At 36.4% G+C, this 22,412-nt stretch overlaps 2 protein-coding genes and 1 pseudogene across 3 annotated transcripts in view; 1 reads left to right on the forward strand and 2 right to left on the reverse strand.

Moving 5' to 3' along the window:
• The window catches only part of LOC135201075 (CD209 antigen-like), a 74,942-nt gene that overhangs the window by 13,563 nt on the left and 38,967 nt on the right, over positions 1 to 22,412 (reverse strand).
• The window catches only part of LOC135201069 (C-type lectin domain family 4 member E-like), a 43,525-nt gene that overhangs the window by 12,562 nt on the left and 8,551 nt on the right, over positions 1 to 22,412 (reverse strand). The window lies entirely within an intron of this gene.
• On the forward strand, positions 8,966 to 12,760 carry LOC135201068 (C-type lectin domain family 4 member G-like; annotated as a pseudogene). Its single transcript, XR_010311442.1, has 6 exons — positions 8,966 to 9,271; positions 9,474 to 9,563; positions 10,481 to 10,638; positions 11,013 to 11,118; positions 11,679 to 11,786; positions 12,254 to 12,760. The product of XR_010311442.1 is annotated as a C-type lectin domain family 4 member G-like (transcript).

The following is a 22,412-nucleotide window of genomic DNA, read 5'->3' on the forward strand; positions in this document are numbered from 1 at the left end:
TACTTGGTGCTGATTGCAAAATAGTGTAGCGCAATGACGTGTTACACAAAGATTTATTACCTTTCCCTTTCATAATTTCCTACACTAATTTTATACACAACAAACTGTTTGTTATAGTTGTAGAAGATGTTAATTATTTGAGTTTTTAAAAAGCTAGTGTAAAAATTTTTTTATCAAAGATACAAATATGTATATATACATAGTTTTATTTATCTTTATATTTATGAAGTCTTTGCAGAGTGTTGTTCCAAATAGCTTAACTTGTCTCCAGCATGACTCTTCCAAGAGCTTTGGGCGATATGGCCACACTCAATTTTATATCTGATAAGAACAGTCAGTCGCTAAGTAGGCGTAATGTGGCACTTGGCCTTTCATAGGGCGTTTGTGGATTTCGTCCATGCATGTGTCCTTTTGCACGACCGTTATAATCTTTCTACGAAATTGAATGTTGCCTTGTCCCCCCACCCTTATGTTATCATAGCAATCCCTGGAGCTACCTGTATTGCCTTTAAAAGCAATAATGTGAGTTTTTTTTCTCTTCTCTTCAACAACCAATCATTGACCCACTATTCTTTTTCGTGGCTTTTTTTTTCTTCATGGTTATACTGGGTGCAACGGCACAGTCTGAGCTATAATGGTTCATTATCAGATATTCCTTCCGCCACGTCCGAACAGTGTCGGCGTGCCATTTCTTGATTTTGTTTTGGCATAGTCCTTTAGACTATACTTACATATATTCAGAGGTCTGGATAAACTAACCTTTTATAATAATATACGTACATAGGTTACTTGGTAACTATAATCAGTTATAGAAGTTTTTAATGAATATTGGTAATGATCAGTTATTGTTTTAAAAGTAAAATGAGTGTTGGGTACCCTCCAGTGCCATCTATATGGTTGCCCTTGGCCTTACAAGAAATGGTCTTGGTTAGAATTGGAAACCTTCATAACCAAAGGCCAAGCACTGGGACCTACGAGGTCATTCAGTGCTGAACTGGAAATTAAGAGTAAATAGGTCTGAAAAGGCGTGGCATAACCTCAAGTAATGCCTACAGTGCCCAGCATGAGGGGCACTGTTGACATGGTACCTATAAGGGAAACAAGATACATATAAGTTTATTTTGGATATATAGCAGAAAATGGGACGGCAAGGTTATTCAGTATCTAATTTGACCAAAACTAGATCAAAAATAAGCTGAATTAACAGCTCTCCTGCTGGTTGACCCAAAAGGATTAGATATTTTTTACGTGGCTAGGAACTGCTATGGGTTTCAGAGACAGTGCAAGTACGTTTTTTGGCAATGACTCTGTAATGAACACTCGTATCAGTACGAGACTTTGCTAGAGTGTATTACACCCAGTGCCGTAATTTATAAGAGTATCATGAATCACTAATTGTAAAGAATAAAGACTTGTCCCTTGTACAAAGAGGCAAAAACTGATTAGCCAGAAATTGGATCGAACACAACAGTAAAGAGTTCTCCCCGCCTACCCTCTCACCATCACCGCCACACCCCCCCTCCTCCCCTGTCCTTCACTCACCTTCCCTTCTTTCTCTCTGAAAGTTGCTTCAGTTTAAAACTTTTGTATTTTTTCTTATCTATATATCTATCTATCTGTCTATCTATCTAATAATATAGATTGTTGTATATATCTAACGAAGTCGGTTGTTAGCTGCCAGTTGACTGATTTATTTATGCATCGATCCGCTCATTTCTCTCTCTCTCTCTCTCTCTCTCTCTCTCTCTCTCTCTCTCTCTGTGTGTGTGTGTGTGTGTGTGTGTGTGTGTGTGTGTGTGTGTGTGTGGTAGTGGACCTAATGTAAATGGTTATTAGAACATGCACCATAAACAATACCCTTCACAGATGTTGAAATCTGCAATAGACAACGATCCAAATTTTTCTATTACAAAATGATTTAGCTATTCCTACCCCCAGTCCACGTTTCTCGTCACAAACACTGAAGTTGATACCATAACCGAGAGCCGCTCTTGTTATATCATCTAACACTTTATCCGATAAATTACATACAAACTGAGGATTGAATCTTTAGTCCAAAACGATGTTTTCTGATTGAGCTGTGTTAAGCGTTTACGATCGAGTTTATTCTTCAGAACGTCGGCACTGGCTTCGTAACTTATGATAACAATAATCGCCCAATCGAGTCTTCCATTCCAAGGGGATTGCATGATTAAAACTATATCGTATTTGACACCTCAGGATTCTGAAAAGCTGGTTCCACGCCCAGTTTCGTATATCTATTTGACCTCAGGATTCTGAAAGCTTGTTCCACATCCAGTTTCGTTATTTCTATGTACTTTTGTAGTATAAGACGTTCATATTCTTCGAATGGTTTACTGGATAGGCCGCGATGTTTCTGGGACAAAAACGATTTTGGCATAACATGCTTACTCAGATACATACATAGAAAATTAAGTTGTAATTTTAGCTTGAGGGCTCTGATGAGGGAGGAGGAAAAATCAGCAACGAAGGGCTCCAGTGAAGGGTGTAGGATCTTGAAGGTAGCAAATATGGTAAAAGATCGCCTGATACGATAATGTTATACGATAACAAGTAACCCACGTGAAGATTGTATCTCAAGAGCTAGGAGGAAAAATGTAAACAGACCGTACCCTAGCGCTTTCGTGTATTCTTGATACACCTCATCAGGGTATAATATATAAAAGAATGAAAAATAGCTTCGAAATATCAAAGGTAAACATAAAAACATAAAAGTAAAATACAGAACAACCAAACAGCCTAGTCAAGAAGCAAATGTGTGTTACTAAAAAAAAACATTAACATTTAAAACTTTAAACATTTTTTGGCAAAGAAGAAACCTGTTGTCAAAAGGTAAAACGAGCAAATTACTAGGGTCAAAAGCCTGTACATTGTCCCACTGCATAAAATGTTTCTTAGCTTTTCTTAAAGCAATATCAACTAAAAATGCCGGATACTTCAATTTAAAAGCAATACCATAAATCTTGGAAATCTCGTCTTCTAAAAATTCAGGACAACAAATTCTTAAAGCTCTTAAAAACATGGAAGAGAATACAGAGAGTTTAACTTTCAAATGGTGACTGGAGTAAAAGTGAATGTAAGAACATACATTTGTAGGTTTCCTAAAAACCGAAAATTTAAATCTGTTACCCTGTCTATGAACACTTACATCTAAAAATGGCAAAACAGAATCTTTTTCCTCCTCAAGTGTGAACTTTATAGAGGGAACTAGTACATTTAATCTAATTAAAAATCGGTTCTCATCCTCACACAAAGGCTATACACAAAATATGTCATCGACATACCTAAACCAAAGAATTCGCAGGTAAAATATTCGATAGAAGTTTCTTTTCAAAAACTTTCATGTAAATGTTGCTTAAAAGGGGCGATAAAGGGTTCCCCATAGTCATACCAAACCGCTGCTCATAGAATTTACCATTGAAAGTAAATTTACATTCCTTAATACACAGTTTTAGTAACTCTAAAATGGTGTCAGTTTGCAGAGAAGATTCGCATTTATCCAACTCATCAGCTAAAAATGTTATCAGGTCGTCAACTGGAACTTTATTGAAAAGGGAAACTACATCAAAGCTAATCATTTTAAATTCGTAATTAATGTTACAGCTTCTGAGACGGTTTACAAAATCCACATTATTTGTTACTGAAAATCCTGAAAGTTTTCCCATAAGAGATGACAATTCACTGACAAGCCACTTTGACAAATTATAAATTGATGACTCTACAGAACTAATAATAGGTCGTACAGGATTATTTTGTTTGGGAGTTTTAATAAGTCCATAAAGATAGGGCAAGGATGCACATACAATACAAAATTTCTTAATTAAATAATCTTTTCCCCTTAACAATGTTTTAAGTTTTTTTATTGAAACTACTATTAACCTTCTCTAATGGATTATGGTTAAGTACTGTGTAAGGTTCTTGGTCACTCAACAAAACTAACATTTTATTTACATAATCATCTTTATTTATTAAGACAAAAACATTCTATTTATCTGCTTTCTAGAAAATAGAGGTTTGCAGAGTAGTATAGTAGCTCACAATATATATATATATATAAATATATCATATATATATACCCTATCTATATATATATATATACTATATATATATATATATATACAATTAGTGACATGCCAAAAAAGGTAATGGGGTAAGAAAACAAACATTTGTGTAAACATCACTAAGTGTGTAACATGCCCATATATCCATAAGTTGGTTGTAGGCCAAAAATGAGTGCTACCTCAGGTGGATTTCATTTTGCTGTTGAAAAGCAAATGACAATCTGTAGAGATGTCGGCTGAAGCTTAGCCACCCCCCCCCCCCCACCCACCCTAGGGGTCTTATAAGACAGGCCAACCAATTGCAAAGAATTCTTTTAGCAGTTGTTCATGCCATGGCCAATAGTTATTGTTGGCACTGAAGAAGTATCGTTTTTCAGTAACTACAACTAGATGCGAGTTGCATATTATTAAACCTTTCTTGAAGCTGTCATATTAATACAAGGCAGACGACTTCGAAGGATGAACCTCATATACAGAGGTGCAGGTCAACATATGTTTTTACGAGTATTGCGCATTGTCAGTCCCCAATATTTGGATCAAGAAATTGAATACATTAGAAAAATAGGGAAAGATTTATGTTATCCTTCACATATATTAGATATTTGTTATAAAAAAACCACAAAAAGTTTTATAGTGTAAGTAACACGGAGAAAGAAAATTCTATGAACATTCTTAGTTTGCCTTATTTTAACGGATTTGAAACCATTAAATCATTGTTAAAAGCCTTTACCGTCAACCTTGTTTTTTCCTATGATAACACACTAAAAGGAATGTTCATAAAAAATGGCCCCTAGGAAAGCAACAACATAATATTTAAAATTCCATGTATGAACTGGCCCTCTTTTTATCTCAGACAGTCGAGCAAGGACTTAGAAGTAAAATTAAGCCAGCATAAATATTCTGTAAAAACTGGGCAAACATCTAATGCAATATTCATTCATTTAAGTGGAAACAACCACCGAATAAATTGGACTAATCGTTTTAAGTAATTGCAATGTCAAAAGATGTCTCATCACGAAATCTTTTCGAATCTGCTATAATACAACTTCCTTCGCATTGTAATTTTAATATTAGTCGTGGCCTGTTTAATTTAGACCCTTGTATTTGTAACATGTTTAAGAATGACCTCAAAGATATAATTACAGACTTAAATACAAATTAGTTGCCTTAGAGATATCTTCGTTGTATAGTATGTGTGTTTAATATGTATTGTGAGTAAGTTTTTGTTTACCAAAGTTCTGAATAGCTGTCACTCTATATTATCCTTTAATTGTCTTGTCCTTGTGTCTGACAAAAACCACAGCCCAGTTGAATATTTTCATGTGTCCTGGGGTGACTTTCTCTGAAGCAACCAGCTGCCTTGAAAAAAAGAATCTAGTTGCCAAATATGTTTTTGTTAAGCTGTGGGTCGTGGTAACATTTGGCAATGATTCTATGATCGTTGCCATTTTAAGACATTGTTGCAGTTATAACAGTGCTGGACACTACCTCTATTTTTAATGATCATTTGCATGAACAGGTTGACGGTATATGGCTACTGGATCCACCCTTTGTCTCATGTAAAGGGTGTCCATAAAGTCCCAGTTGCATTACAAGTATGTATGCTTGGAATGGTACTGGGAACTTTATGGACGCCCTGTAATTTTTGTTCTCTTTAGATCGGCTCTCCAAACTGACCAACCAATTCTTCTCGTCCGCTGATAAATTACATCCTAATATCAAGTTTACATGAGAGAGAGAGAGAGAGGAGAAGAAGATAAGAGAGGAGCGAGAGAGCGAGAGAGGGCGCTGGCTGAGGAAGAAGCGAGAGAGGGGGGAAAGAGACGAGAGGAAAATGATTGATTGCCATTTTTGGATGTTATAGTGTTTCGACATGGTGACATTTTGAAAGCTACCGTTAAAATTAAAAAAAATAAAAAAAAATTTCCTTTCCCAGGTCTACGTTCGAACTTCTATTGTATTTGTTTTGATCATCTTCAACTCGATTCAATTTCTACCTGTCATTCGTCCAATCCCGAATTTTCTCATATCAGAAATCGCACAAAAATGTGTAAAACCTGTACTAAATTATCCTGACTTCTCTGCTCGTCTTTGAGTCGTTATTGATTAAGCAGTTATAGCGCACAAGTTGAACTGACACACCTCTGTAGTAAGTACAGTTGTAGTAGTACTATCTGGCTCGAGTCGGATTTTTGTTTTTGGTTCTTCTTAATGTATGTGTTGTATAATTTATTGAGCCTCCAGTTTATAATATTCTGTGTCTAATTAATATATACTATATATATGATATATATATATATATATATATTATATATATATATATAATATATATATATGCAATCAGGTCTGGCAACAAAAAAGAACAGAAAGGAAGATTGAAAAACCACAAAAAATCACTGGAATACAGTAATGTTACCCAAAAGGTTATATATACAAAAAAAGTATCATGTACAAACATAAAAAACGAAATAAAGCAATATTAGAAGAAACAAGTACCTACTCTAGAAGACTTTAACACACTCACTAAAAATGCAGCATTCTTTTCCCCATGTACGTCGTCACAACAATCAACATGAGACTAGTTCGGGAGCCATGATGTCTTTGCATTTAAACGAGCTCCTAATGGTGTACTCCTTCTTAGGTTTGAACGCACCCCTGACGTTAAAATGGGGATTAAAGCTCTCTTAAAAGTTTTATCAATCTATTCTTGACAGGAAAAACTCGAACACAAAACGCCATGCAAGCACGTGTGCGATGGTTTGGACACCTATGAAGATCTGTTAGGACAAACGGGCTTTTAGCAACACCACCATTCAGTGCCATATATACGGGAACATAAAGGAAAAGGCGACAACCTTCCTTGCTTAGACTCGGTTTCCTTTCTCTAGTCGAGTGGACGCCGTGGGGCTGCAATTAATGGAAAGTCTTAGCAATTTAAAGTTGAAACCTTCCCTCAGTAACAACGTACGAGTAGGTCCACGGAGATGCTCTATTTTTCATTTTTAGAATCACGCAGCACCCAAATGGTTGAAGTTTATCCTGAAAACCGATAAAAATCATGACAGCAAACCCAATGCACTGACCACTCAACATGCCACTTCAACGCAATGTATGTATTGGAAAGCGTTCAAAATGGCATTAAACATAATGGGCAGAACTCCATAGGGCCACTTCTAACTCGTCATCCTCTTTCTATTGTCACAGTCCTGCAGTGTACAGGCTGTTGTGCTTACAGGGTAATTAATACATTGTGGATGCATGATCTCACACGTTTGCGGGACATCAGTAACAATTTCCTCATCTCCATCTTCTCCAAATAGATGCTTGGTAATTTGCTCTATGTCCCGGAGACAATTGTCTGTTTCCCCATCCGGGATATTTCATATCTCTGATGCATTTCCCGCCGCGCTCTTTGCAATGCACGGATGCATACTGCAGTCAAACGCTTCCACACTGCACGGAAAACAGTTCATCTGCAACTCTCCACTTTCTCTTCCCAGGAGAGGAGAGAATTCCCGAAATATATCGTTCGAACGAATCGACTTAACTGCTTTGATCTGTAGACAGTAACCTATTTACGTTAAACGAAAACCAGACAAGAAATAATGGATGGAAACTAGAACTGAAGAGATACAACACATCCCAATGTGGGAACTTCTTTACATACAAGCTATGTGACACGTGGAATAAACTGCCACCAGAAGTTGTAAACAGCAACAGTGTGGAAGAGTTTAAAAGAAAGCTAGACAGAATCATTAAGAAGACACTGTGAATGTACAGTAAAACCTGCTCCTGTTCTTCAGTGCTTCAGTCATATAGTAATGCCTGCTCACTGACTGAAGGTATTTCCATGGACAAAAGGACGTTAGTGGCTATCAATAGATAGCCAAAAAACAAAGTAATGTATTAAAGGACAACACAATACGTAGATCACTCCACGGAAGGTTCTCAAGATATCCATTTTCCTTAAAATCCTGAAAATAAGAGCGTATGACTATGAGAGTAGAATACCTCCTCTGTCAAAAAGGAAACTCTTTGTAATATCGTTAGAGATATATTTTAAATACCTCTAGGTTAAACTTCCTGGAATAACTTCGAAAAATTTGGTTAAAAATCACATTTTTTTTTTTTATAAAATCGTAAAATTTGACCGAGAAAGCAAATGTACGAGTTATAACAAGAGTATTAGTGAGAATTTAATTCTGAGTTAAATAAAAGTAACTTCCAGAAAAATAGGAAGACTGAGTGAAGTTATGGCTAAATGACTGAACGCATAACGTAGCAGATTGAAGACGGCGGCAATTTTTAAAACATCCAAATTGTAAGGTCTGGTGGATAAAGTCAGAAGAAAGCGCGCATTTACAAATGCAAGCATAATATTAGGACAAGTGTTACTGACTGCTGAAAAAAATGGCACACAGCAACAGTAAAGTATGCTATACTCGTTAAAAACACTGACACCATCCTCTGGTTGGGAAACCCAAGAAGAAGAACGATCTCTAGTACAGGGATTCTCTCTCTCTCTCTCTCTCTCTCTCTCTCTCTCTCTCTCTCTCTCTCTCTCTCTCGGACAACGTAGCTACTTCTTAAGCAGGGCATTTTAACCATTTGGTATTATTCACATACGTGAATATGGCGAAGGTTTATCTGAAAATATACTGCTACACACACACACACACACACACACACACACACACACACACACACACAGAATGAAGTTAAGACTAGCTCATTATGAAACTTGCACAATAAAGTTCTCACATTCTCACATTTTCTGTTTCTTTTTTTATTACTTTTTGCAACACGATGTGTCCCACCTAGGGATCCTAGGAGGATATACCCTTTAAGCAGGACTTTATTTTGTATAGACGAGTGGGGGCGGGGTTGGGGGTGGGCGTAGCGGCTGATGCATGTCAAGCAACGCACGCCCTCCTGATCATCTCTCTGGGAATTCAGACTTCAGAGAGAGGACGAACGCCATTAGAGCAAGAAGTACTACTAAGCTCACATCTCATACTCTACATACAGAGATGCAGTGTTCGAGCACGGCCGTGCTTCTTGCTTGCGTCTGCTTGCGACCATTTTTCTCCTCCTCCAATGGCTGGTCGCTGCCACTCGCAGCAATTGGATAATATTCAGCTCAGGCAGAATTCAAGGCTCCATCGAAGACCTCACTCACGTGGTACAAGGTGAGGAGGAGGGAAAGAGATTGTTGTGAATCGTGTGAATTGCTGCATTTATTCGTATTTTTGTGCTAAAAAAGAACATTACAGTATTATGCACTGTAAAGTCATATTGACTCTTTAGAATTATAATGTCCACTGTGGCCACAAAACCACAGGTTAACAAAAAAAACATATTTCAAACCATAGTTTCCGTTTTTATTTTCAGAGCTTTCGGAGAACGTCACCTCAGGAATCGGAAAGCTTTCGGAGGACGTCACAGCAGGAATCGGGAAAATGTTCAACTTATTGGCCATAGGTGATTAATCAACGTTTGTTATAATATATAGATATCATATATAATATATATATATGGATACTATATAACGTGATGGAAGATAGATGAGGTGTGATATGCGACAGATAAGCAAGAGGCAGAGAGAGAGAGAGAGAGAGAGAGAGAGAGAGAGAGAGAGAGAGAGAGAGAGAAAATGAATACATAGGTGTGAATTTAACCCAGTACACTCCATAGAGGAATAGAGTGAACAAATAGAGCTTCGCGAGAAAAGCTGACAACGAAGGAACTCTCAAACAGCTGGTGTCCTCTCAAGATGGAGTCGGTCATTTGAATGGCTGAACGCAGAGCACAGGAGGAGGCAATATGGCTGACACGAGAAAGCCTGTCGAATTGACGCTCAAGATGTGAAGAGGGGAAATTGAGTGAGATAATGAGCTATGATGGTGGCAGCTTAATCGAGTGTTTGGCCAGGGTGTGTAAGGTGAGTCTGGACTTTGGAAAGATTCCAAGGGAATGGGTCTAGGAAGAAATGGTTCCTTAGTATGAGGGAAGAAGTGATTCTGTAGGAGTTTAAAAGAATTATTTAGGGCTATTTTCACTTAGAAAAGGACAAGATAGATTTTAGAAGGTTTAATAGGAGAACAATGCAAGTATTGTAAAGATGGTTATGAGACCATTACCGAAGCAGTCAAGGAAAAAAGCAGAGAAGCTACAGAGTAGAATATCGACGGATGAAAGTGATTAAAGTTTTGATGGTGAAAGCAGACCTTGTGCTGGAATTGATAGGCAACTTTAGAACCACCTACAGTGAGCCATGCAAGAGACCAAATGGGTGGCACTTGGCATTGCCCAATGAGGAACTAAACCAGAGATAAACCAGCTTAAAAAACTGACATGACATTCAATGCTGCTAAGAAACATCTTACTTTGACTTCCAGATCATCTTTACTGTGAAAACGGTTGGGTGAAGCTGAGATCCTCCTGTTACTTCCTTGGCAAAGACACCAGCACCTGGGAACAGAGCCGTAGAAATGCTTAGCCTTGGATTCCGACTTGGTCACAATCACTCGTGATGAGGAGTACAACTTCCTCCGTGGTGAGTACAAGTGACTGTGAGTTTAAATACTATTTGATCTTTAGTGCATTTAATATTACTGAACACAAAACACTTTATAAGGAAGTTGCTGGTACTATATACCTGTAAGCACTGAGGGGCCCTTAGATACCATATAAAGGCTGTCTTTTCCTTTACTGGTACCAGCTGGTACCCCAAACAAAGAATCTTTCAAATGAGTTACACAGGAGCAAAGCTAGATTATATATATCATAAGCTTCAAACAAATTATAAATCACCTATTTCCATAGAATTTTTTGACAGCTGAATTATCTTCTGTTTTCAGGAATCACCCATGAGACGAACATGGAGAACCATACTTTCCCTTTCAATCTAATCAGTTCTTCTCTTTGCAGATCTTGCAAAAGGTCACAGCACCTATGTAGGACTGAATGACCTGCAGGAAGAAGGGACCTACAGATGGGTTGCAGATGGCACCATCCACCAAATCGTTGAATCATGGTAAGAGCTGAAGTTGAAGTAATAGGAATTCGTGATTCATGATGTACTACCTAGATCAGAAAAGAGCGTTAGGTTTCTTCAAGAAAACTGAGAGGAAGAAGCATAATTCGAATTATATCGTGCAATAGGGTCACAGACTCACTGGATCACACTTCGACTACTGAGAAATGATAACCAGAGTTAGACAGAGGACCATTTATCACTCTCCACAGTATCACGTAATGTATATTACAGGCAGTACCCCAATACTTGAGACTCCGACCACAGGTAGGCCTCTGTTCTGAACTTTTGCTAGAAGATCAATCCATTCAATAGTTATTAAGCATTACTGATGAAACAGATTTCAAAAAAGTATTGGGCTTTCAGATGGGACTCTTAATTCTCCTTAATCTTATACTCTTCATTCCTTGGACAGGATATTATAATTCCTACCCTCAGGACTAGGCACAAGTGGTGGAGGACACTGGTAGCATTTTAGTACTAGAACTCTTCTAGTGTTACCATTCGTAAATGACAATTGAAGTAGTGTTTCTCAATATTGATTATCTTTCTCCCTCCAGGTGGGCTGAAGGCGAGCCCAACAACCACGGTTCACGAGAACACTGTGTCCATTTCTATCGATCCAAAGACGATCGCCTCAATGATCACATTTGTGCCAATGAGTTCAGGTAAGGAATTCATTATTATTTCATTGGATGAAATCTATTCATACTGAACAAGTACACGAAAGTGGCCATTGATTTGAAATTCAAGTTTCCAAATAATATGTTAGTTTCAACCTCCCACTGCAGCAGTAGCTGATCATGATTATTATTATTATTCCATTTCAACAGAATAGATTCATTACTTGAAAATTTTTGAAGCTAAAAAAACCTGTAAGTAGTTGGATTTTCTTGTAACAAGAGTTAGAAACAGACAAAAAGTACAGCTCTACCTGTCTGTGCTGTGAATCCACTCCATGACTACTTTCTGAAGATTATTGTACAATGCTCTGAAAGTACATTTTCCTTTTGCTCTGTGAAGCTGAATCATCTTCACAGTCAAGAGTTTAGAAGTCAGCGAAGGTTGTCTACCTCAAAACAATTATTTCCTCTGGAAGAAGAATGATACAAACTTTACCTTATTCTACCAACAGATATATCTGCGAGAAACCTGCCCAACTGGATTGGAACTCTGATTCAGTGTCAGAATAAGAAATGCCCACAGACATTGAAATGGAAGATGCATTTGGACTAAGAATTCCTTTCAAGTGTCTACATCAAGTGAAATTGCCTGCTTTTTATGTGCTTGTATTTCTTAAGCTGTATCCTGTTGGACAACTCCATAGTTCATGTTAACATTTCTTCAATTAACAGTAATATAAGAGCAATATTTAGGTTTTACTACTGTATGCTACCTGTTTAACAATTGGTTAACCTTTTGACTACTAGTTATACCCTCCACATATATGTTTTATGTGTTTCGTATGTATAAAGGTATCTATTTGTTAATAGAACTGAAGTGCTATGTGAACTATATTTCTTTCCGAGTAGTTTCTGTGCGATGTTTCACTCTCTCTCTCTCTCTCCAGGTGAGCAGAATGTGGCATCCAGGAAAGTAGTTTTTTCATTTCAATAAACATAGTTGATCTGATTAGAAAGGTGGTGGACTTTCTCTCAAGACACCTGAGTCTTCGTGCTTCTGTAAAGTGCTCCAATATTCCCTGAATAACACTTGAAATAATAGAAGTGTGTTGGCAGACACTATTCGTTAGGAACTATAGTAGATTCACATCAGCCGTGCATTTGATTGCTAGGCCAGTCCCTTAGACGCCCCTGATTGGCTGTTGATAAGCCTATCACAGGGCTGGAAACTCAGTCTCTCTCGAGAGTTCACATAGGCAGGATGAATGTTCCATCTCTCTTGACAGACGTATACCTCAGGAGAGGTGGAAAATAGTTAATACCCATGTGAGCTCTCGAGAGAGACTGAGAGTTTCCAGCCCTGTGATTGGCTTATCAATAGCCAATCAGGAGCGTAGTAAGGGAATGGCCTAAACTTTCAAATCCACTGTTGATGTGAACTTACTGTAGTTACATAAATATTTTCAACAAGAATCAACTACAACAACTGTAGTACTGTGGTTCCAATTCCTTTTCACTAGTATTATATACAACCATCTCTCTATTTATATCAATAAACGACATTTTGATCCCTGAGGGCCTATAGTACGAAACACGGCGTCCCATTGAGCTTCCGCCATGTTTAATACTAGCTGACGCTTAGGTAGACACTATACGGTATATACCCAGTTAATACCAGTGACCCAAGCAAGTTCTGCAACAAAACATCCCTGCCGTGAAATTGGGACAGAAACTGTTTTTAGATTCTCTTACGAGAACGCTTAACCAATACATCTGTTGAGAGAGAATAGGCAGAGCCAGGTTTTCCTCCTGGTATATACTATACGCCTTATAAACCTTTCTGCTCCCATTTTCAATTTCAATGCTGAATGGCCTCATAGGTCCCAGCAACAGGTTTTTGGCCTAATATTCTATGCTCCATATGTGGCATATATGACATTCAGACCTTGACATAAAAATTTTAACCAGGCCAAATATTAAACGTCGTAGTTATGGTCTAAACTCTAAAGGATTCGCCATTCGCATAAGAGAAATTTAGTAGCAACTATCAACATGTAGCTCTTAAAAATAATGATTAGAAAAACAAAATTATGACGGGCATTTTAGACGTAGCTGCCTTTTGAAAGCTCAGAGTTATTGTTTTTATTATCATTCAGAAGATGTAGAACCCGATTCATATGGAACAAGCCCACTAAAGGGGCCACTGACTCGAAATTCAAGTTTCCAACAAATATGGTGTTCACTATATTGGGAGCTACAGAAAGAAGAGACCCCACTAATTAAAATAGAAAATTGCATTAATAAGTAGATAAACATGCATTGAAATACAAGAAGAATAGTAGTAGTATTAGGCAATATAGTAACGAACTGCATTTTCACTTGAACTTCTGTAAGACTTCCTCAGTAGGACTAGAGTATTGCTAAAGTGTTCACTCGAAAGAAGAAATAGGTCATGGCAAAAAAAAAAGGTGAAAAGTTATTACAAAAAGAATGATACGTCTGTTTTTTTCTCAGTACCATTTTTTAAAAATTTAAAATACAAAACCTTTATTAATTAAGCCATAATAGTGACGATTAAGTATTTGGACTCTTTGGTATAGTTAAAATACTTGATAATTTTGATGTCTGAATGTCATGCCACAAAGAGGACCGCTCCTAACCCGTATAAGAGAAATCTTATAAGACAAAATTCCTATATAAACAAATAACAAAGCAAGTTAACTTCAATGAAATGTCCGGTTGTGTATTAACGACCTGATGTGTTGACGAGAATACAGCGTAGTACTACGCACCATAATTAATTTTATTTTATTAAATAAAAGCAGACTTCCCTCTTCAGCGTAAAAACACCATGTAAACAAACCGACCTTTGTACTTCGTTGCCTTTACTCCCTCTGCAATCAAATTCACAGGATTTTACTGCCCTTTCTACTTCACATATAAAGCTACGAGTATATCCTTCATAGTAGTAGTAGTAGTAGTAGTAGGTGGGATATGCCTTTGAAACGGCTCTCTTGCTTCTTTTATTCCTCCTTTGTTTGTGTTTGTTTGAGCTTCTTCTCTCTGGAATACCACATTTCTTTTATAAAATCTTTCCTATTCTCCACTTCCTCCCTCAGTATAAGAGTATATTTGCTACTAATTCCTCTTTATTTTCTTGATATGGTTGCTGCATAAAGCTATATCTATTTCTAATCTCATTGTATGCTGGACGGTAAAGTAAGAAATGTTCTAATTTTCATTTTGTTCCTCACAGTATAAACATTTTGTATCTTCTCCTTTTATCCTATTTCTATAATTTAATCCTAGTATACCTAATCTGGCCCTACTGATCAGCATTGTTTTGCAGTGTTGTCATACCAGATTTCTTCTCTTATGTTTTCTTTATATTTTCTGTAGATTCTTAACGTTGACTTTTCATTCATTTCTTTCTGCCATGTTTTTCTGTCCCAATTGTTTATTATTTCTCTTAACTGTTTGTCTTTAACTGCTTCAATTTTACTCAAGTTTATGTTTAGTTCTCTCATATACTCTTTTACTTGCATTATCCAGGCTTTTTTTTTCTTACTGATCCATGAATATCTCATATAGGAGCCTATTTCCACCACTCTTCAATGCGTGTTTCAGGTAGAATAGTTTATTCTTGATATCTCTTGAGTGGCAGGAAGAGGCCCCCTATTTCAGATCTTAACGCACAATTTGCTGTGTAACTTGGCGCTTTCAAAATTGCTCTATATACTTTATTGTCTATCTTCTGAAATTCATTTATAGTTTTCTTGTCAAGTTTCATGACTTCCATTGCATACATGAATGATGGCATCGCTAGTCCTTTCCAGTACAATTTTCCTATTTTTACTCTGCTACAGCTTTTATTGATGACTGCATTAGCCATATTTGCCATCTGCTTTGCTTTAATTTGGGCCCTTTTTATCTGTTCTCTGAAGCAGTCTTTCATGTTGCGATTGTCACTCCTAGGTATTTAATATTCTTAACTATTTTTATTGTTCTATGTGCTCCATATTCTCCACATCTTCGATACTGTACCTGTCGTTGTATATTAGTATATTACTCTTGTCCTTGTTTAGGCCACATTCACTTGCGATTTCCATAAGGGTTTTTATTGATTTTGTTATTTCTTCTAGTGTGTGTCCTAGTATTAATTCGTCGTCTGCATATAATAGTGCCACTATCCTTATTACTTCATTTCTAAAACCTTCTGTTGTATTTTCTAATTTTTCTATTATCAGGTACGTTATTAGTAGAAAGAATATGGTTGAGCCATTGTCGCAAAGCCACTTGCAATATTATTAAGGCAAAGTGTAGATACAGGCAAGATTTATGATGAGCACAAATTAGCATATATTATCCCTACTTTCAAAAGTGGATCAAGACTAGAGGCAAGTAATTTTAGGCCTGTGAGTCTAACATCACATATTATGAAAGTGTATGAAAGGGTAATGAAGAAAAATATTATGAAACATTTAATAAAAAATAATTTGTTTAATATAGGACAATGGTTTCGTACCGGAAAAAGTACACAAACCCAACTATTAGTCCACCGTGAGAACATATAAAAAAATTTGAAAAGCGGAAATGAAACAGATGTGGTTTATCTAGACTTTGCAAAAGCTTTTGACAAGGTAGACCATAATATTATTAGCGAAGAAAAATTGAAATAAAACATAATATAGTGGATAAAGTAGGGAGATGGTTAAAAGAATGTTTACACAACAGATAACAGATAGTTATTGCAAACGATGATAAATCGGATGAAGCTAAGGTAATATCTGGTGTGCCACAAGGTACGGTGTTAGCTGCATTACTGTTTGTTATTATGATTGCAGACATAGACAATAATGTTAAGGACTAGGTAGTGAGTAGTTTCGCCGATGACACAAGAATAAATAGAGAAATTACTTGTGATGAAGATAGGAACGCGCTACAAAGAGACCTTAACAAAGTATATGATTGGGCAGAGGTAAATAGGATGGTATTTAACTCTGATAAATTTGAATCAATAAATTATGGAGACAGAGAAGGAAAGCTATATGCATATAGGGGACCTAATAATGAGACAATCACAAATAAGGAAGCAGTTAAAGACCTTGGTATGCTGATGAATAGGAACATGTTATGCAATGATCAAACAGCAATTCTATTGGCAAAATGTAAAGCAAAAATGGGAATGTTGTTACGGCACTTCAAAACAAGAAAAGCTGAACACATGATTATGCTTTATAAAACATAAGTTCGAAGTCCACTTGAATATTGCAATATGATATGGTACCCACACTATCAAAAGGATATTGCACAAATAGAGAGTGTACAAAGGTCCTTTACAGCTAGAATAGAAGAAGTTAAGGACCTTGACTACTGGGAAAGACTACAATCCTTAAAATTATATAGTCTAGAAAGGAGAAGAGAACGATACATGATAATTCAGGCATGGAAACAGATAGAAGGAATAGCCGAAAACATCATGGAGCTAAAAATATCAGAAAGAGTAAGCAGAGGTAGATTAATAGTGCCCAAAACTATACCAGGAAAAATAAGGAAATCACACAGAACATTAATCCACTACGCACCAGCATCGATAATGCAGCGTCATTCAATGCGTTGCCAGCTCATCTGAGGAATATAAACAGGAGTGGGGCGTAGTATGTGTTTAAGAATAAGCTCGACAAATATCTAAGCTGCATCCCAGACCATCCAAGATTGGAAGATGCAAAATATACCGGAAGATGTACTAGCAACTCTCTGGTAGACATTAGAGATGCCTCACACTGAGGGACCTGGGGTAACCCGAACAAGATGTAAGGTCTGTAAGGTCTCTCCCTCTCTCTCTCTCTCTCTCTCTCTCTCTTCTCTCTCTGGTCCTCATCTATTATCTCCGTGTTATTAAAGAATGAAAAGAAACGAGAAAAAATAGTTTGTAATTTTTCTTCTCTCTCTCCTTCTCATTCTCTCAATCTCTGAGTCTTTTTCGCTGTCTCATTCTCCGCCATATTAAAAAATAAAATCAAAATCTCGCATTCCTTCTCTCTCTCTCTCTCTTCTCTCTCTCTCTCTCTCTCTCTCTCTCTCTCTCTGGTATCTATATCTCAAATAATATGATGATAGAGGCGTCCTATTATTATATCTATATCTCTTCATTTGAGACTGGAATTACTTTCTTTTTCTTCTTCTTGTTCTTCTTCTTCTTCCAGCCCTGCAATGATTAGACAAATGTTGTTGTTGTTGTTCCAGAAGGAATGGAAAGACGAAGAAGTAAAGAGGATTATCAACAGGCGGATTTTGATGTTAATTTTAGTATTATTCCCATAGGAGAACTCAACCAAAATCCGGATCAGAAGAAGAAGAAGAAAGTGAGGGAAAACCGGGACTATCAATAAGTCCTTCCGTAGTTCTTCTTTTTTTCTACATTTTCCAGTTCACACAGTGTGTGTGTGTGTGTGTGTGTGTGTGTGTGGTGTGTGTGATCATTACCCATCGTAAACTGCCAACAACTCGTGGGAAAATCCTGCTATGGAATCATAAATATAGACAACTTTCTTTTGTCGTAAAATAAATATTTAATCTTCACATCTCTCTCTCTCTCTTCTTCTCTCTCTCTCTCTCTATCTCCTCCCTCGTCTCTCTCTCTCCTCTCTCTCTCTTGAGATATATAGTGCATGTGAAGCCTCATAGACGACAAACTTGGTTCACATGCAGCTGCTGATGTGGGAGAAAGAAAGGCATCTTTGTTAGGTGACATGAATGAAGGCAGTTGTAACAAGAGTGGTGATCTTGACTCCCTCTAAATCCTTGCGTTGAATGAGCCTTTTGTCTCGGCGTACGTCCCTAAGCTAATTCAGGGCCGGCCACTCACGTCAAGTTGGGATCTGTAATACCCGATCGAAATGGGCGAGTTTAAGCAAGTTTGAATGCGAGTGGGATGTTTTTTAGTCATTTACCAAGAAACGGCACAGAAGAGGATATCGTTCAACATGTCCGACTTTCGGTAGATAAAGAGTTCTGGACGGGGTTCTTCGAGATTTATAAGTCGTAGCAATGTCTGTGGAATATAAAAAGTAAAGAATATCCTGACAAACACAAAAGAAATGCAGCTTATCAATCGATATTTAAGAAACTAAATAAAAAGTGTCCTGATGCAACGAAAGAGACGGTGAACAATATTTCCCTTGCAAACTGACTAACGGCATCCCATTTGACAATCATACTACTCATAGACGGTGAACAATAAGATAAATAATAAATAATATGAAACTTCATATTGGAAAGAAATAAGGAAGTAGAGGCATCTAAAAGTCAGGAAGTGGTGCATAGGACGTTTCGTCCTTTAGACGTGATATATATAAACAATACATATTTTTTTTCTAATTTCTTACATACTGAATTTTGTAAAATTTTATATCATTGCAATTGATCCTGATGAAGTGTAAACAAAATTAAATCAAATTAAACTTTCATTCACCACTTTGATGTTGGAGACTGAAGGACGTAGCGTTTTCTAGATCCTGGTATATATATAATATATATATTATATATATAATATATATATATATATTATATATATATATATATATATATATATATATATAAATATAATATATAATATATAAATATATATATATATATATATACATATATATTATATTATATATATTATATATATATATAATATATAATATATATAATATGAATAATATATAATAATATATATATATATCTATTATTATATATATAATAAATATTATGGGAACGGGCTTGTTTGCCTTGTATAATAAGGCGCCCTATGAGGTTATGTTAGACTTGCGATAATCTTACGTTAAGTCGGTTGGTTATGCACTTCCATACTCATGGAGTGTCTTGGAGTTTGATGATAACTTTCGAAGTCGGTATCTTCTTTGGTTATGACGACGATGTGTTAAACTCATGATGATATCTTCTTTCTGATGTGAGGTTTCTAGTAGAAAACACTGAGTACAAAAAATAGTTCTATTCTCTGAGATTACATGATGAAGATCAGAGGAAATTTGTACAGGTTCTAATGACGATGGCTTGATCGCTTCTGCCAATGATGATGGCTAATTCAACTCTGACTACCATCTCGGTTACAAATCATAAAGGAGGCAGACAGTAGCTCGAACATATGAACATACATACAGATGACACAGATTACAAATCACGTAGGCCGTTTGAATTATAGGTCGCGGTAGTTGTCTCAAGCAGGAAGCTTGGACTAATGTTTTCAAAACAAATGAAGGACCACAGGTGACGGCACGTCATCTTAGCCAACTTTATTGTATACGTCATCTTAGCATACTTATCGTATCTGGTCTGATCACATTCCTGCAAGCAATCTGGTTGACCTCTTGGGTCACTGGTTTTTATTAATCATAGTTTTTAGTTATATATATATGAGTTATATACTCATATATATATATATATATATATATATATAATATAATATATGGAATTTTCATTCCATATTTTTAATTATGTAACACTTACATATATATATATACATATATATATATATATATATATAATATATATATATATATATTAAGATATATATATTATATATATGTGTGTGTGTGTGTATATGTATGTATGTATGTATGCATGTGTGTGTGTTGAGTTAATAGTAACTGTATTTTCTGCAATACCGAAAGTTTTTCAAGTCTATCTTTCAATACAAAAACCAAAAAATTGGTGCCTTGCCTTCAGGCGACGTTTAATCAGTTATTTTCCAAAGTAGACAAAAGAAAAATAAGAAAATAAACTGGGGATATTTTTTAACGAAATAAGAATTATGCTAAAGAGTTCATAAACGATATATGATTTAAGGGAGAACTGGAGACAATGCAATACTAAAATCATAATGGGAGGTAATGAAACCTCACTCACACCATTATAATTTTCATGTAGGTACTTGGTGCTGATTGCGAAATAGTGTAGTGTAATGGACTGGTTTACACAAAGATTATTACTTTCCTTTCATAATTTCCTACCAATTTTAACAACAAACTGTTTGTTATAGTTGTAGAAGAGTCAATTATTTTGAGTTTCTAAAAGCTAATGTATTTTTTTTATCAAAGATACAAATATGTATATATACATAAATAAATGTATATATACATGAGTTTTATTTATCTTTATATTATGTAGTCTTTGCAGAGAGTTGTCCAAATAGCTTAACATGTCTCCAGCATGACTCTTCCAAGAGCTTTGGGCGATATGGCCACACTCAATTTTATATCTGATAAGAACAGTCAGTCGCTAAGTAGATTAATGTGGCACTTGGCCTTTCATAGGGCGTTGTGGATTTCGTCATGCATGTGTCCTTTTGTTGCGACCTTTATAACTGTTCTTTCTTTCGACGAAATTGAATGTTGTCTCGTCCACCCTTACGTTCATCATAGCAATCCCTGGGAGCTACCTGTATTGCCTTTAAAAGCAATAAATGTGAGTTTTTCTCTCTTCAACAACCAATCATTGACCCAATATTCTTTTTCGTGGCTTTTTTTCTTCATGGTTATACCGGGTGCAACGGCACAGTCTGAGCATATATGGTTCATTATCAGATATTCCTTCCGCCACGTCCGAACAGTGTGGCTGCCATTTCTTGATTTTGTTTTGGCATAGCCTTTAGACTATACTTACATATATTCAGAGGTCTGGATAAACTAACCTTTTATGATAATATACGTGCATAGGTTACTTGGTAACTATCAATTAGTTATGAAGTTCTTAATGAAATATTAGGTAATGATCAGTTTATTGAGTTTTTATAAGTAAAGAATGAGTGTTGGGTATCCAGTGCCATCTGTAATGGGTTGCTCTTGGCCTTCTTACAAGAAAAGGGTCTTGGTAGAATTGAAACCACTTCATCCAAGGCCGCAAGCACTGGGACCTCACGAGGTCATTCCCAAGTGGCTGAACTGGGAAATTAAGAGTAAATAGGTTCTGAAAAGGCTTGGCAAATAACCTCAAGTAATGCCTACAGTGCCCAGCATGAGGTGCAACTGTTGATAAGGCACCATAAGGGAAAAACAAGATACATATAATTTACGGATATGGCAGAACTGGGACTCAAGGTTATTCAGTACTACATTTGCAAAACTAGTGGGATTTTTATATCATTTTAAGAACAATTTTTAATTTATGGCAAAAACTGGGCAGTTTTGAATAGTTAATTTCTAAGGTAAGAATATCTTGGCTTCACAAGACCAATAAGCTGATTAACAGCTCTCTTAGGGTTGACCCAAAAGGATTAGATATTTTTACATGGCTAGGAACTACTATAGGTTTCAGAGACAGTGCGAGCACGTTTTTTGGCAATAACTCTGTAATGAACACTCGTATCAGTACGAGACACTGCTAGAGTGTATTACACCCAGTGCCGTAATTTATAAGAGTATCATGAATCACTAATTGTAAAGATAAAGACACTTGTCCTTGTACAAAGAGGCAAAAACTTGATTAGCCAGAAATTGGTTCGAACGCAACAGTAAAGAGTTCTCCGCCTACCATCTCCCCCCACCATCACCGCCATAACCCCCTCGCCCCCTTGTCTTCCTTCCCTCACCTTCCCTTCTCTCTCTCTCTCTGAAAGTTGCTTCTTTAGTTTAAACTTTTGTATTTTTTCTTATCTATATATCTATC

Source organism: Macrobrachium nipponense, chromosome 27 (assembly GCF_015104395.2).
Source record: "Macrobrachium nipponense isolate FS-2020 chromosome 27, ASM1510439v2, whole genome shotgun sequence".
NCBI classification, from domain to species: domain Eukaryota; kingdom Metazoa; phylum Arthropoda; class Malacostraca; order Decapoda; family Palaemonidae; genus Macrobrachium; species Macrobrachium nipponense.